Source organism: Triticum urartu, chromosome 2, assembly GCF_003073215.2.
Source record: "Triticum urartu cultivar G1812 chromosome 2, Tu2.1, whole genome shotgun sequence".
NCBI lineage: Eukaryota > Viridiplantae > Streptophyta > Magnoliopsida > Poales > Poaceae > Triticum > Triticum urartu.
The window spans coordinates 271,770,431-271,787,876 of NC_053023.1; positions in this window are offsets into that span (position 1 = coordinate 271,770,431).

Consider the following 17,446-nt stretch of genomic DNA (forward strand, 5'->3'; position numbering starts at 1 on the left):
CTATGGTTGGGAGTGTCAAGCTCGAGGACTTTTAACTGTTGAATATGTTAGCACTTTAATCCCAAAAGTAAATCATAAGCATGGAAAATTTGGTATGAAGCTCATACCGAAACATAAACATGTGAGCCCAAGCATAATAACATAGAATTGAAACATTTATGAACACAGTACACCCGAGCACATGACAATGTAAATAGGGGATGAACGAATCATACCCTCCAGTCGGCTAGGCTAAGGCCCCAGCGGCGGTTTCGCCCTCGGCCTTCTTCTTGGTGGCGACGTCTTCAACCATTTGCGTCGGTGTCAGAAAAGTAGTTGAATCTGAGGATGAAGACAAGAACGAACCGGAAGCAGTCGCGCCGAGACGCTCCCTAAAAACACTATCGCCCTTAACCCGGTGCAGGATCTCAAAGGACGGTATTCCAGAGGCTTGCTCTCCTGTTTGGATGTGCACATGGCTGGCGGGATGGGACCGTCGGAGGCAGCACACAACATGGAACAGTGAATGACAACTAGGGTCGTGCAAGGAGGAATGAGTTGGTTTTCTCTCTGGCCGACCAACGCCTCCTATGTATAAGCATCCGGGTAGGAGTCATGGGCTAAAGTCCACGACAGAGTTAGCATGCAGTCGGGAATGCCCACGCCCAAGTCAGTGTGCAGTCGGGTAGGTTCAAATCGGAATCAACGTGTAGCTGGGTCCAATGTATCGAATAATGGCATCCATTAGTGACTCATAATTAATCCAAAATTAATGAACCATTTCTGATCGACAAAAAATAAGCGCAGAAGTTTGAGTTCAGTTCGGCTCATTCACGAAACACGACACACGGGGAGGGAGGAGATGGACGGCGGAGTAGTGTGCGTGAGCCACTCCACTTCCTAAGCTCCAAATGCGCAAATGGAAGAGTAACCCTTTGTGGTGGTGTTCTCAGGGCAGATGCCATGGGATGGCTTATCGAGAGTGGTTGGGGCCGATATGTGTCGGTGGGTTCCGGAGGCGAGATTGGGCACGGGCAATGCTAGACACAAGACGTAACCAGATTTGTGGCCCTCCAAGGGAGGTAATACCCCTAGTCCTACCGGATCACTATGAAGATCACAAGGGCTACAAGGTTGCTCATAGAGCTTTTTTGAGTGGAGGAGGAAGAAGGAGCTAGCTCTCCTCTCTACCTCGTGTGTGTGTGTGTGTGTGTGTGTGAATGTATGGAATGAGCCGAACCCCTCCTAGGGGGCTCATGGGAGGTCTTATAGTTGGATCTCCCAGGTTACATACGATAAAGAAAGAGGGGCAGGACCCCGTTCCCAACGTCTCTGCCCTTCAGTAGGGCCCGCTGGCTACACGTCACTGTAGCTAGTCTGTCACGGCGTCATGGAGTAGTTGGCACTGTGCCTCTATAGCGCCCGGCCGCGCTGGCGTCAGCGCCGCCCAGCCGACCCATAGCTGGGGAGCCAGCTGGAGGGCCAGCCGGATTGAGGGGCCTTGGCCGCCCCAATGTTTTGAAAAAATGACTTATACTCCCGAGCCTACCCGGGGGTTATCCCCCTGACACCCTTATAAAGGGCTCTCAGCTCTTCTCAACTTGTGAGGTTTTTTAGACAACCTCGTGAAGGTTTTATTAACTCGTCACAACGTTTATAGGTATGGAGGCAAGGTATCCAGGGTGCCCTAACCAAACATGGTGGCCACCCCGAGAGATAAAGCATGCTTCGCTAAGTTGTGAGCTTCAAAATTTTGAGCTCCTAAATTCATGACTAATTTTACAAAATAACAAAAGCCAAAGAGTGTGGTCCATTATTTCATGTATGATCACTCCATACCTAGCCAAGTTTTCCTTCTTTAAGTCATCAAACACCACCTTGCAATCCGATGTCACGTGGATTCTGTTGGGGAACGTTGCAGAAAACAAAAAATTTCCTACGGTTTCACCAAGATCCATCTAGGTGTTCATCTAGCAACGAGTGATCGGATTGCATCTACATACCTTTGTAGATCACGCGCGGAAGCGTTCAAAGAACGGGGATGAGGAAGGCGTACTCGACGTGATCCAAATCACCGGAGATCCTAGCGCCGAACGGACGGCACCTCCGCGTTCAACACACGTACGGTTAGCGTAACGTCTCCTCCTTCTTGATCCAGCAAGGGGGAAGGAGAGGTTGAGGAAGATGGCTCCAGCAGCAGCACGACGGCGTGGTGGTGATAGAGCTACAGTACTCCGGCAGGGCTTCGCCAAGCACTATGGAGGAGGAGGAGGTGTTGGAGAGGGAGAGGGAGGCACCAAAGATGTGTTATGAGAGGCCCTCCTTTCCCCACTATATATAGGGAGTCCAAGGGGGGGCGCCGGCCCTAGGAGATCCAATCTCCTAGGGGGGGTGCGGCCAAGGGAGGAATCCCTCCCCCCCAAGGCACCTAGGGGGTGCCTTCCCCCTTTGGGACTCTTCCTTTCTTGAATCCTAGGCGCATGGGCCTCTTGGGGCTGGTGCCCTTGGCCCATGTAGGCCAAGGCGCACCCCCTACAGCCCATGTGGCCCCCCGGGGCAGGTGGCCCCACCCGGTGGACCCCCGGGACCCTTCCAGTGGTCCCGGTACAATACCGGTGACCCCGAAACTTGTCCCGATGCCCGAAATAGCACTTCCTATATATAATTCTTTACCTCTGGACCATTCCGGAACTCCTCGTGACGTCCGGGATCTCATCCGGGACTCCGAACAACATTCGGGTTACTGCATATACATATCCCTACAACCCTAGCGTCACCGAACCTTAAGTGTGTAGACCCTACGGGTTCGGGAGACATGTAGACATGACCGAGATCGCTCTCCGGTCAATAACCAACAGCGGGATCTGGATACCCATGATGGCTCCCACATGATCCTCGATGATCTCATCAGATGAACCACGATGTCGAGGATTCAAGCAACCCCGTATACAATTCCCTTCGTCAATCGGTATGTTACTTGCCCGAGATTCGATCGTCGGTATCCCAATACCTCGTTCAATCTCGTTACCGGCAAGTCACTTTACTCGTACCGTAATGCATGATCCCGTGACCAGACACTTGGTCACTTTGAGCTCATTATGATGATGCATTACCGAGTGGGCCCAGTGATACCTCTCCGTCATACGGAGTGACAAATCCCAGTCTTGATTCGTGTCAACCCAACAGACACTTTCGGAGATACCCGTAGTATACCTTTATAGTCACCCAGTTACGTTGTGACGTTTGGTATACCCAAAGCACTCCTACGGTACCCGGGAGTTACACGATCTCATGGTCTAAGGAAAGGATACTTGACATTGGAAAACTCTAGCAAACGAACTATACGATCTTGTGCTATGTTTAGGATTGGGTCTTGTCCATCACATCATTCTCCTAATGATGTGATCTCGTTATCAATGACATCCAATGCCCATAGTCAGGAAACCATGACTATCTGTTGATCAACGAGCTAGTCAACTAGAGGCTTACTAGGGACATGTTGGTGTCTATCATTCACACATGTATTACGATTTCCGGATAACACAATTATAGCATGAATAAAGACAATTATCATGAACAAGGAAATATAATAATAATCCTTTTATTATTGCCTCTAGGGCATATTTCCAACAGTCTCCCACTTGCACTAGAGTCAATAATCTAGTTACATTGTGATGAATCGAACACCCATGGAATTCTGGTGTTGATCATGTTTTGCTCTAGGGAGAGGTTTAGTCAACGGATCTGCTACATTCAGGTCCGTATGTACTTTACAAATATCTATGTCTCCATCTTGAACATTTTCACGAATGGAGTTGAAGCGACGCTTGATGTGCCTGGTCTTCTTGTGAAACCTGGGCTCCTTGGCAAGTGCAATAGCTCCAGTGTTGTCACAGAAGAGTTTGATTGGCCCCGACGCATTGGGTATGACTCCTAGGTCGGTGATGAACTCCTTCACCCAAATTGCTTCATGCGCTGCCTCCGAGGCTGCCATGTACTCCGCTTCACATGTAGATCCCGCCACGACGCTCTGCTTGCAACTGCACCAGCTTACTGCCCCACCATTCAAAATATACACGTATCCGGTTTGTGACTTTGAGTCATCCAGATCTGTGTCGAAGCTAGCGTCGACGTAACCTTTTACGACGAGCTCTTCGTCACCTCCATAAACGAGAAACATTTCCTTAGTCCTTTTCAGGTACTTCAGGATATTCTTGACCGCTGTCCAGTGTTCCTTGCCGGGATTACTTTGGTACCTTCCTACCAAACTTACGGCAAGGTTTACATCAGGTCTGGTACACAACATGGCATACATAATAGAACCTATGGCTGAGGCATAGGAGATGACACTCATCTCTTCTATATCTTCTGCCGTGGTCGGACATTGAGCTGAGCTCAATTTCACACCTTGTAACACAGGCAAGAACCCCTTCTTAGACTGATCCATATTGAATTTCTTCAATATCTATCAAGGTATGTGCTTTGTGAAAGACCTATGAGGCGTCTTGATCTATCTCTGTAGATCTTGATGCCTAATATATAAGCAGCTTCTCCAAGGTCCTTCATTGAAAAACTCTTATTCAAGTAGGCCTTAATGTTGTCCAAGAGTTCTATATCATTTCCCATCAAAAGTATGTCATCTACATATAATATGAGAAATGCTACAGAGCTCCCACTCACTTTCTTGTAAACGCAGGCTTCTCCATAAGTCTGTGTAAACCCAAACGCTTTGATCATCTCATCAAAGCGAATGTTCCAACTCCGAGATGCTTGCACCAGCCCATAAATTGAGCGTTGGAGCTTGCACACCTTGCTAGCATTCTTAGGATCGACAAAACCTTCTGGCTGCATCATATAAAATTCTTCCTTAAGGAAACCATTAAGGAATGCCGTTTTGACGTCCATTTGCCATATCTCATAATCATAGAATGCGGCAATTGCTAACATGATTCGGACGGACTTCAGCTTCGCTGCCGGTGAGAAAGTCTCATCGTAGTCAACACCTTGAACTTGTCGATAACCCTTAGCGACAAGCCGAGCTTTATAGATGGTCACATTACCATCCGCGTCTGTCTTCTTCTTAAAGATCCATTTATTTTCTATGGCTCGCCGCTCAACGGGCAAGTCAGTCAAAGTCCATACTTCATTTTCATACATGGATCCTATCTCGGATTTCATGGCTTCTAGCCATTTGTCGGAATCCGGGCCCGCCATCGCTTCCTCATAGTTCGAAGGTTCACCGTTGTCTAACAACATGATTTCCAAGACAGGGTTGCCATACCACTCTGGTGCGGAACGTGTCCTTGTGGACCTACGAATTTCAGTAGGAGCTTGATCAGAAGTATCTTGATCATCATCATTAACTTCCTCTCTAGTCGGTGCAGGCACCTCAGGAACATTTTCTTGAGTTGCGCCCTTTTCCGGTTCAAGAGGTAATACTTCATCAAGTTCTACTTTCCTCCCACTTACTTCTTTCGAGAGAAACTCTTTCTCTAGAAAGGACCCATTCTTGGCAACAAAGATCTTGCCTTCGGATCTGAGGTAGAAGGTATACCCAATAGTTTCTTTAGGGTATCCTATGAAGACGCATTTTTCCGATTTGGGTTCGAGCTTTTCAGGTTGAAGTTTCTTGACATAAGCATCGCATCCCCAAACTTTTAGAAACGACAGCTTAGGTTTCTTCCCAAACCATAATTCATACGGTGTCGTCTCAACGGATTTCGACGGAGCCCTATTTAAAGTGAATGCGGCAGTCTCTAAAGCGTACCCCCAAAAAGATAGCGGTAAATCGGCAAGAGACATCATAGATCGCACCATATCTAATAGAGTGCGATTACGATGTTCGGACACACCATTACGCTGAGGTGTTCCAGGCGGCGTGAATTGTGAAACTATTCCACATTTTCTTAAGTGTGTGCCAAACTCGTGACTCAAGTATTCTCCTCCACGATCTGATCGCAGGAACTTGATTTTCCTGTCACGTTGATTCTCAACCTCACTCTGAAATTCCTTGAACTTTTCAAAGGTCTCTGACTTGTGTTTCATTAAGTAGACATACCCATATCTACTCAAGTCATCAGTGAGGGTGAGAACATAACGATAGCCACCGCGAGCCTCAACACTCATTGGACCGCACACATCAGTATGTATGATTTCCAATAAGTTGGTTGCTCGCTCCATTGTTCCTGAGAACGGAGTCTTGGTCATTTTACCCATGAGGCATGGTTCGCACGTGTCAAATGATTCGTAATCAAGAGACTCTAAAAGTCCATCAGCATGGAGCTTCTTCATGCGTTTGACACCTATGTGACCAAGGCGGCAGTGCCACAAGTATGTGGGACTATCATTATCAATCTTGCATCTTTTGGTACTCACACTATGAACATGTGTAGCATTACGCTCGAGATTCATTAAGAATAAACCATTCACCATCGGAGCATGACCATAAAACATATCTCTCATGTAAATAGAACAACCATTATTCTCGGATTTAAATGAGTAGCCATCTCGAATTAAACGAGATCCTGATACAATGTTCATGCTCAAAGCTGGCACTAAATAACAATTATTAAGGTTTAAAACTAATCCCGAAGGTAAATGTAGAGGTAGCGTGCCGACGGCGATCACATTGACCTTGGAACCATTCCCGACGCGCATCGTCACCTCGTCCTTTGCCAGTCTCCGCTTATTCCGCAGCTCCTATTTTGAGTTACAAATGTGAGCAACCGCACCGGTATCAAATACCCAGGAGCTACTACGAGTACTGGTAAGGTACACATCAATTACATGTATATCACATATACCTTTCGTTTTGCCGGCCTTCTTGTCCGCTAAGTATTTGGGGCAGTTCCGCTTCCAGTGACCACTTTCCTTGCAATAAAAGCACTCAGTCTCGGGCTTGGGTCCATTCTTTGGCTTCTTCCCGGCAGCTTGCTTGCCGGGCGCGGAAACTCCCTTGCCGTCCTTCTTGAAGGTTTTCTTACCCTTGCCTTTCTTGAACTTAGTGGTTTTATTCACCATCAACACTTGATGTTCCTTTTTGACTTCTACCTCTGCTGATTTCAGCATTACAAATACTCCAGGAATGGTCTTTTCCATCCCCTGCATATTGAAGTTCATCACAAAGCTCTTGTAGCTCGGTGGAAGCGACTGGAGGATTCTGTCAATGACCGCGTCATCCGGGAGATTAACTCCCAGCTGAGTCAAGCGGTTATGCAACCCAGACATAGTGAGTATGTGCTCACTGACAGAACTGTTTTCCTCCATCTTACAGCTAAAGAACTTGTCGGAGACTTGATATCTCTCGACCCGGGCATGAGCTTGGAAAACCATTTTCAGCTCTTCGAACATCTCATATGCTCCGTGTCTCTCCCAACGTTTTTGGAGCCCCGGCTCTAAGCTGTAAAGCATGCCGCACTGAACGAGGGAGTAGTCATCGGTACGTGCCTGCCAAGCGTTCATAACGTCTTGTTCTGCAGGGAGAACAGGTGCATCACCTAGCGGTGCTTGTAGGACATAATCTTTCTTGGCAGCTATGAGGATGATCCTCAGGTTCCGGACCCAGTCCGTGTAGTTGCTGCCATCGTCTTTTAGCTTGGTTTTCTCTAGGAACACGTTGAAGTTGAGGACTACGTTGGCCATTTGATCTACAAGACATATTGTAAAGATTTTAGACTAAGTTCATGATAATTAAGTTCATCTAATCAAATTATTCAATGAACTCCCACTTAGATAGACATCCCTCCTGTAATCTAAGTATAACATGATCCGAGTTAACTAGTCCGTGTCCGATCATCACGTGAGATGGACTAGTCAACATCGGTGAACATCTTCATGTTGATCGTATCTTCTATATGACTCATGCTCGACCTTTCGGTCTTCTGTGTTCCGAGGCCATGTCTGTACATGCTAGGCTCGTCAAGTCAACCTAAGTGTTTGCATGTGTAAATCTGTCTTACACCCGTTGTATGTGAACGTTAGAATCTAACACCCGATCATCACGTGGTGCTTCGAAACAACGAACTGTCACAACGGTGCACAGTTAGGGGGAACACTTTCTTGAAATTATTATGAGGGATCATCTTATTTACTACCATCGTTCTAAGTAAACAAGATGCAGAAACATGATAAACGTCACATGCAATCAAATAATAATAGTGACATGATATGGCCAATATCACATCGCTCCTTTGATCTCCATCTTGGGGCTCCATGATCATCTTGTCACGGGCATGACACCTGATCTCCATCATCGTGTCTCCATGAAGTTGCTCGCCAACTATTACTTCTACTACTATGGCTAACGCGTTTAGCAATAAAGTAAAGTAATTTACATGGCGTTTCTCAATGACACACAGGTCATACAAAAAATAAAGACAACTCCTATGGCTCCTGCCGGTTGTCATACTCATCGACATGCAAGTCGTGATTCCTATTACAATAGCATGAACATCTCATACATCACATATAGATCATTCATCATTCATCACAACTTTGGCCATATCATATCACAAAGCACTTGCTGCAAAAACAAGTTAGACGTCCTCTAATTGTTGTTGCAAGTTTTACGTGGCTGAAATAGGGTTCTAGCAAGAACGTTTTCTTACCTACGTGAAAACCACAACGTGATTTTTCAACTTCTATTTACCCTTCATAAGGACCCTTTTCATCGAATCCGCTCCAACTAAAGTGGGAGAGACAGACACCCGCTAGCCACCTTATGCAACTAGTGCATGTAAGTCGGTGGAACCGGTCTCACGTAAGCGTACGTGTAAGGTTGGTCCGGGCCGCTTCATCCCACAATACCGTTGAAGCAAGAAAAGACTAGTAGCGGCAAGAAAGTTGACAACATCAACGCCCACAACAAATTGTGTTCTACTCGTGCAAGAGAACTACGCATAGACCTAGCTCATGATGCCACTGTTGGGGAACGTTGTAGAAAACAAAAATTTTCCTACGGTTTCACCAAGATCCATCTAGGTGTTCATCTAGCAACGAGTGATCGGATTGCATCTACATACCTTTGTAGATCACGCGCGGAAGCGTTCAAAGAACAGGGATGAGGAAGGCGTACTCGACGTGATCCAAATCACCGGAGATCCTAGCGCCGAACGGACGGCACCTCCGCGTTCAACACACGTACGGTCAGCGTAACGTCTCCTCCTTCTTGATCCAGCAAGGGGGAAGGAGAGGTTGAGGAAGATGGCTCCAGCAGCAGCACGACGGCGTGGTGGTGATAGAGCTGCAGTACTCCGGCAGGGCTTCGCCAAGCACTATGGAGGAGGAGGAGGTGTTGGAGAGGGAGAGGGAGGCACCAAAGATGTGTTATGAGAGCCCCTCCTTTCCCCACTATATATAGGGAGTCCAAGGGGGGGCGCCGGCCCTAGGAGATCCAATCTCCTAGGGGGGGGGTGCGGCCAAGGGAGGAATCCCTCCCCCCCAAGGCACCTAGGGGGTGCCTTCCCCCTTTGGGACTCCTCCCTTCTTGAACCCTAGGCGCATGGGCCTCTTGGGGCTGGTGCCCTTGGCCCATGTAGGCCAAGGCGCACCCCCTACAGCCCATGTGGCCCCCCGGGGCAGGTGGCCCCACCCGGTGGACCCCCGGGACCCTTCCGGTGGTCCCGATACAATACCGGTGACCCCGAAACTTGTCCCGATGCCCGAAATAGCACTTCCTATATATAATTCTTTACCTCCGGACCATTCCGGAACTCCTCGTGACGTCCGGGATCTCATCCGGGACTCCAAACAACATTCGGGTTACTGCATATACATATCCCTACAACCCTAGCGTCACAGAACCTTAAGTGTGTAGACCCTACGGGTTCGGGAGACATGTAGACATGACCGAGATCGCTCTCCGGTCAATAACCAACAACGGGATCTGGATACCCATGATGGATCCCACATGCTCCTCGATGATCTCATCGGATGAACCACGATGTCGAGGATTCAAGCAACCCCGTATACAATTCCCTTCGTCAATCGGTATGTTACTTGCCCGAGATTCGATCGTCGGTATCCCAATACCTCGTTCAATCTCGTTACCGGCAAGTCACTTTACTCGTACCGTAATGCATGATCCCGTGACCAGACACTTGGTCACTTTGAGCTCATTATGATGATGCATTACCGAGTGGGCCCAGTGATACCTCTCCGTCATACGGAGTGACAAATCCCAGTCTTGATTCGTGTCAACCCAACAGACACTTTCGGAGATACCCGTAGTATACCTTTATAGTCACCCAGTTACGTTGTGACGTTTGGTATACCCAAAGCACTCCTACGGTACCCGGGAGTTACACGATCTCATGGTCTAAGGAAAGGATACTTGACATTGGAAAACTCTAGCAAACGAACTATACGATCTTGTGCTATGTTTAGGATTGGGTCTTGTCCATCACATCATTCTCCTAATGATGTGATCTCGTTATCAATGACATCCAATGCCCATAGTCAGGAAACCATGACTATCTGTTGATCAACGAGCTAGTCAACTAGAGGCTTACTAGGGACATGTTGGTGTCTATCATTCACACATGTATTACGATTTCCGGATAACACAATTATAGCATGAATAAAGACAATTATCATGAACAAGGAAATATAATAATAATCCTTTTATTATTGCCTCTAGGGCATATTTCCAACAGATTCACCATAGATATAGGTCATCTCTGAATGCGGGAGCCTCTCTTATTGCTAGTGCTTAGAGAGTTTGTGGTTCCACGATATACCTGAAAACAAGCATCGAAGCTCCCATGAAAACCTCTCTGAGTGAAAGTGCAACTATCCCTGGGTGGTTTTGGTAATTACTAACAACATATAGCTCATTGAACTAATACTATTTCAAGATGATCATTTCAGAAAGTTCAATGATTGGCATGGCATGGATTAGGAATGTGGACCCCTCAAAATGCTAAGGACGCATATTGGCTCAAGCTCAAAAGCCTTCGAAGCCCAAGAGAAGCACCAGAAACATTCTTGCTGAAGAGAAGAACAAGGCCCCAGTGCCTGAAGTTGAAGAAGAAGATGATGAAGCCCAAGTGCTGAGAAAACTGAAACCCAAGATTCCAGATCACAATGACACTCATCCAGTGGCTGAGGACATGAACATCAGAAAGGATGCAGGATTGAGACTTTGGAGGGAGTCTGATCCATATGCTATAAGAAGGAGAACTGCAGTGGACTATAGGTTCCACACCAAAGAACAACATGGCTTCTATGAGACCATTCTGCTTGACAAGAAACCAATTGTCAGTGATATGAGATGGGTCGATTGGGAATTTATTAATGAGAATGAAGATCACTTCTCAGGTGTACATGAAAGCTTCAAAGCTTGTGGAGTTGACAAGTTTGTTGAACAGAAGCTCACAAAAATGGAATGATGAGCTAATCATGCAATTTTACTCCACTGCTCATTTCTATCCATATGGGAGGATAGTGTGGATGTCTGAAGGTACACTACAAAAAAATACACTTCCGTGATGATACGTGTTTGTCACAGTAGGTCACGTTTTCTGTCATGCATGTACACCCATGACAAATTTATGACAGAATCAAGATAGTCATACATGTGCTGTCGTAGAAGTGTTCCATGACATTACCAAAATTATCATCATGGAAGTGTCCAATTCCATGACGATAAATCGCGCGTCACAGAAGTGCTTTCGTCAAGGGTGACCGACACGTGGCATCCACCGTAATGGAATGCCGTTAAGCTATCGGGTCCGGTTTTGGATCCGATAACCCGTTAACAGTCCCGACCAATGGGTTTTTTCCACGTGTAAAATCATCATTAGCTGGAGGAAACACGTGTCGGCTCAACGTTGGGACAGATGCCATCCACTCATTGGACCCAAAGTGCCTATGATACGTCGACACGTGGCACGGCCCAACAGAGGCCCATTCCTGTGAAAAGGCCGGCCCGTTTGACTTGGTCAAAAGGTGGCGGGCTGGCCCACAGCAAGCCTGTGAACGGCCTGTTCGCATATAGGCCATTTACAGCCCGCTAACCCAGGGCCCGTTTACGGCCTATCCGAATTAGGCCCAGTAGCGTCATCTGGGCCGTCCAATATAATTCCAGCCTGTTTTAACTTCCGGCCCATGTATGGCCCATGACATCTTTCGGTCCATATGAGGCCCTTATTACTCTCGCCCATTAACGGTCCGTGGTAAAACTGGCCCATAATGAACAGTATATCACTTTATACCCATTAACGTCACGTGGTGAAACTGGGCCGTAATGAACAATGTATCACTTTATACCCATTAACGACCCATTATTCCGTTGGGCCATTTCCAGCCCATGTTATCTTTCGGCCTTCTCGGGGCCCATTTATTCTTGGGCTCATTTCCACATTCGTTTACTTACGGTCCGTTACTGTCATTTTCTGCTTGTGGGCCAAATTTAGCCCGTGGTTACAGTCGGCCTGTTTGTGGCCCGATAATACGTTGGGCCGTTTTCATGTCAAAAAAACCCGTTGGGCTGTTTTCATAGAGTTATCAAATACGGCCTATTAACGGCCTGTTATTGTCCATGAAAGTACGGCCCATGATTGGCGAAATGATGATACGCCTCGTAGAAGGCCCATGGATCCTACGGCCCGTAAAAGGCCCATGAATCGTACGACCCGTAGAACGCCCATGGATCCTACGGCCCGTATAGAAGGCCAATGGATCCTACGGCCCGTAGAAGGCCCATGGATCATACGGCCCGCAGGAGGCCCATGGTTACAATAGTCCGTGTGTTGCCATGATTATTCTAGCCTAGTTTCCAAAGATAGGTTATTGTGGCCACTAGAAAAACCCAGAAAAAGAACTGCAGTGACTACAAGCAAACAACTAAACAAGACAATAAGGAAATAAATAAGCAAGCAATTAACGCTAGCCTATTACCGCTATTACACATATTACATCCACTGGGCTTCAAAGTTCGCCACCAATGCAAATATAGGGAACAAAGCAGCATATTACATACACTGGCCGTCAAAATTGGCCACCGGTGCAAATAAACGCGGTAGCAAAACAAGAGCATAACTGAAACAACTTCAGAAGAGCTCAAGAAACGTGGTATCCACCATGCTGGCAATAAGCTTAGCAAGCTTACTAGCTTTGTCCTGTTTGGCGCTAAAATCCTCCAACGCTTGCTGTTGCACCAGAAAGTATGCATCTGAATGCTCCAGGGACTTCCGCGGTCCTTCCGCTTCTTTGTCGCAGCACAGTTGATCGATGTCTTTCAGCTTGTAGTTGAGACTCAAGAAACCGAACTGATTCAGACAATGAGTTTGAATAGCTTGTGCAAGTGGTAGTGGCCAGTAACTCGAACACTAAACCAAGACAGGACTTTGGGGTTGTCTCACTGTCTTCGAGATAGTCTTCCTTAGCTGTTTTATCAGCTTTGTTGGAGACCAACAAGGATGTGTCACTATCCTGAACCTTATCTGCATTACTTCCTTTACCATTGCTTAATAAGGCACTCTTCCCCAATACTCTGTCAGCATTCTAAAAGAAGAAACAAGCAGACACATAACAGTTTAGCATGTACTAGTATATGAAATTCATTTCGGTGAATCAGTTGATTAGTAAGGTGGACAGGATTAAACTACCAAGTCTTCTATTGCCAAGTACTAGTACATAATAAAAGCATCAAGCAAACATATATCTATGTCCTATGGTCACTGCATTGTCTTGCCAAATCAAAATAGAGGCATGGTTCAAATCATATTAGTTCAAGACAAAGCAGCAGTGAAAGAATACAAACCATGGGAAACTACACGGCACAACAAGATTTCAGATGGGTACCACGGGTCTACATGTACAATAACACTACTGGCTCTGTTGATGCTAGTAATGTGCATGATATGAGAAGTCAACTGTATACACAATTGAAATTGAAATCAACAGAGCTATTGATAAGAGCAAGCCTGTTAAAGAAACCTGCGTGAATATACCTGCTGTGCCATTGCAGTTTCGATTGGACCCTTCAATTTAAAAATAAGTTTGTATGAGTAAATACAGTGATACAAGAGCAAAGCAGTATGCACGATAGCAATCATAGTTAAAAAAGGCACGCCTAAGCGAGCGCTTAAGCGCGCCTAGGCTCTAGGCGTTGGCGAAACACATTGCGCATAACTACATTTAATCTGTGCATAACTGCGCATAAGCATGCGCTTTGGTCAGTAAAGCGCAAGGCGGTGGCAAAACGCACAATTAACGCCCAGCGCTTTTTTGAACTATGATAGTAATGGAATCTTAAATTAGAATAGTTGTTCTTCAGGTTTAGGCACTTGTTCTACATGAACAGAGTACAGTAAGACACAAGAATATAGTACTTAAAAGTAGAAAATGAGCTCATAGACCTTACCACATTCTTAGTTCGGGACCAGTACAGAACAAGGCGTTCCCAGTCATCGTCCAGTAAATGTGTCTTAGGAGAACATAAGGGAATTTGATGAGTTTCTTTGCCGGTGAAGTACATTTCTTCAGGTAATTCCGATACTGCCACCAAGCATTCTTGAAGATAGCAGAGGTATTAGCACAGGTTACCTCATCCCGAGTTTCCAAATCGGTCCTTCTCTATAGAGAAAATGGGAAAATTTGATGTATTATAACCATCATGGAGGTAGGATGTATGGGACAAAGTAAAGTAATTGCCATAAATAACATTACTTACACATAACTCCTGGACAAACACCTGCAACTGGCATTTTCCTTCATCTTCAGTATAATATTTCCAAGATGGGAAGATACGCACATATGATTTAACAACATCAAATGCGATAGATGCTAAACTACGACTACCTGGTTGTGCTTCCTCCACAGGAATAGGCGTACTAACTGGTGGAGTTGGGGTTCGCCGTGGTAGTACTGGCCCTTTGGGAACTGGAGCTGCCTTACTAACTGCTCTTGTTTGGGAGCTCTGTGGTGGAGATGGTGTTATGTCAATAGGAACTGGGTTACTATCTGCTGGGGTGGGGATTAGATTGGGTGTAGTTGGTTCTCTGTCCATCACAGTAGGGGTACAATCTGCGAGAGTTTGGCTTATGTGTGGTAGGGTTGGTTCTCGTGCATGTACAACCGGGGTGATATCTCCATCAAGAGGTAGCACTGTTTTATTTGAAGACCGTGTTTTTAGTCCGCTAGATGCTGGCATCGCCCGCTCCAATTCAAATGACTGATAAACAGGAAACATAGTTGGATGTATAGACATTGTATGAGAGACAGATGCAATAGATAGTGTGGAAAAAAGATGTCATGAAATAGTTGACATGTATATTGTTTAACTAAAACGGATAGCATGACATAATTCCACATATATGATGTCTATCTAAACTGGATAGCATAGCATAACATAATTCAAAGATATGATGAATAACTAAACAGGATCGCATGACATAATTCACCTACATGTTATCTAAGTAATCAGGATCGCATCATTTAATTCACATATGTGATTTATATGCTAAACAGAGGGCATTAGATATGATGTCTGAACTAAGAACATGGTGTTGAATATTGTGTATATGATGTCTAATCTATGCAATGCAAGACACCATATGCATGATGTGAGTAGTATAACCGTGCCAAGTTAGAGCATACACCTCGGTGGGGGAATAGGACTGGTCATCTATCTCTGAATCCTTTTCTGAGGAGCTATCGGGACCCAACAAGAGATCTGCTTCGACAGGTAGCACTGTCTGATCTGAAGGCCTTGTTTTCACTCCAGATTTTTCAATCTCCCACCCAAATGGCTGATTCACAGGAAGAGTAGTTTAATGTACAAATATTGTCGACAAATGGAAATGTAATGAAGAAAAGGATGGGCAAGATATCATTCAAATATATGATGCCTGGTTAAACAGGATGGCATTGCACATTTCACGTATATTATGGCTGGCTAAAAGACACGAGACTGCACAATTCCCATATATGATATAGAAACTAAATAGGTGGCATTAGAGAACATGTCTAAACTAAGTAGATGACATATATGATGTCAAAAGTAGGCACTGCAAGGCAACATATGCATGATATGACTAACATCATCATGCCAAGGTAGAGCAAACACCTTGGGGGTAAATAAGAGTGGTCAGCGGCGTCTGAATCCGCCTCAGAACAAATATCTTCCTCTAGATTACAATCTGGAGAGGGGTGGGGAGGGTTTGCCATTGAACCCACCATGGAGCGATGTCTGCATGACATTGTATTGCCGTGCAAAACTCTTCTCTTTTTCTCCACATGTTCAGCATGACTGTGTACAATATCTGACATGCATACGAAAAAAATATGGTGAGATTATGTAAGGAGAGCATGCAGAAATTTAGAGTGATGGTAACAATCAGTGGATGGATCCAAAAATAATGATAGCAGGCTGATGATTGCTTTAATTTAATAAAAAAGACAGATGATGATTGATTTACTATTTGTTTCCCACCCAATATGAACAACATAGGCATACCCTAGGTGAACCAGATATTAGACAGAGATACTATTCATTGCTTCCTCGATACGTGCCCCACAACTAATTTAGAACTCAAATTTGAACATTAATTTGGACCTGACTTTGAGTCCAAGAGGTGAACATGACGATAAAGTAGTAGGTAATTTTAAGCAATGCACAACATAAGCAGAATCAAAAGAGTGCGACCTCTCTTGTGGACCCGTGTACTCCTCAGGTTCATCTGCTGAGTCAGTGATGGTGATGCCGTTACGGTGGGTGCCAGCGGCAGGGAAGGAGATCTGAGGCGGCGAAAGATGGTCAGGAGTCATGGTGTCTGGTTTGGTGGATGTTTCTGTCGATGGAGCACCTCAGGTGAGGTGGACGATGTCGCGGCAGGAGCAGGACAAACCACACAAAGTTCCCTTCGACACCTACCTGTAACTGAAGTAATTCTATAAGGGCTCATTTGGCTTGCATGATTCTAAAAACGCAGGGATAGGAAAAACACCGGAATAGGATAGGAATGCACATGGTAAACAGAGCATTTGTAAACACAGGATTTCTGTCAACTTGGGTGTTTGGTTTACAGGAATTGGAAGAGCAGAGGAATGCAAAGAAACATGGCCAAAATAATGTGAAACCATATGAAAGCGTGTACAGTTAGAATGTTATTCTGCCACTAATGCACTTGGTATTGTTTTCATGCATAGGATTTTGAAAAGTAGGTCTAGGTGGACGTTTTGCTTCATTCCTTTCAACAAAATGCATGAATAATTGAATACTAGAGTGCCATTGGAAAATTCCCTATTGCTATGTTTTTCCGTCGAGCCAAAATAGCCCTAATGGATCGACATGAATGTATAGTAATAAGTGATGCAACAAGTGTACAACCTCTTTTCTGTGGCCATGTCGACCTCGGCATCATTGGGTTGGTCGCTGAAGCAGTTAAGGCAAAGGTGGCTGTCGGAGCTGTGGAGGAAGATATGAGGAATCTATAGATGGCGTCCAGGGCACTGCTCTGTTGTG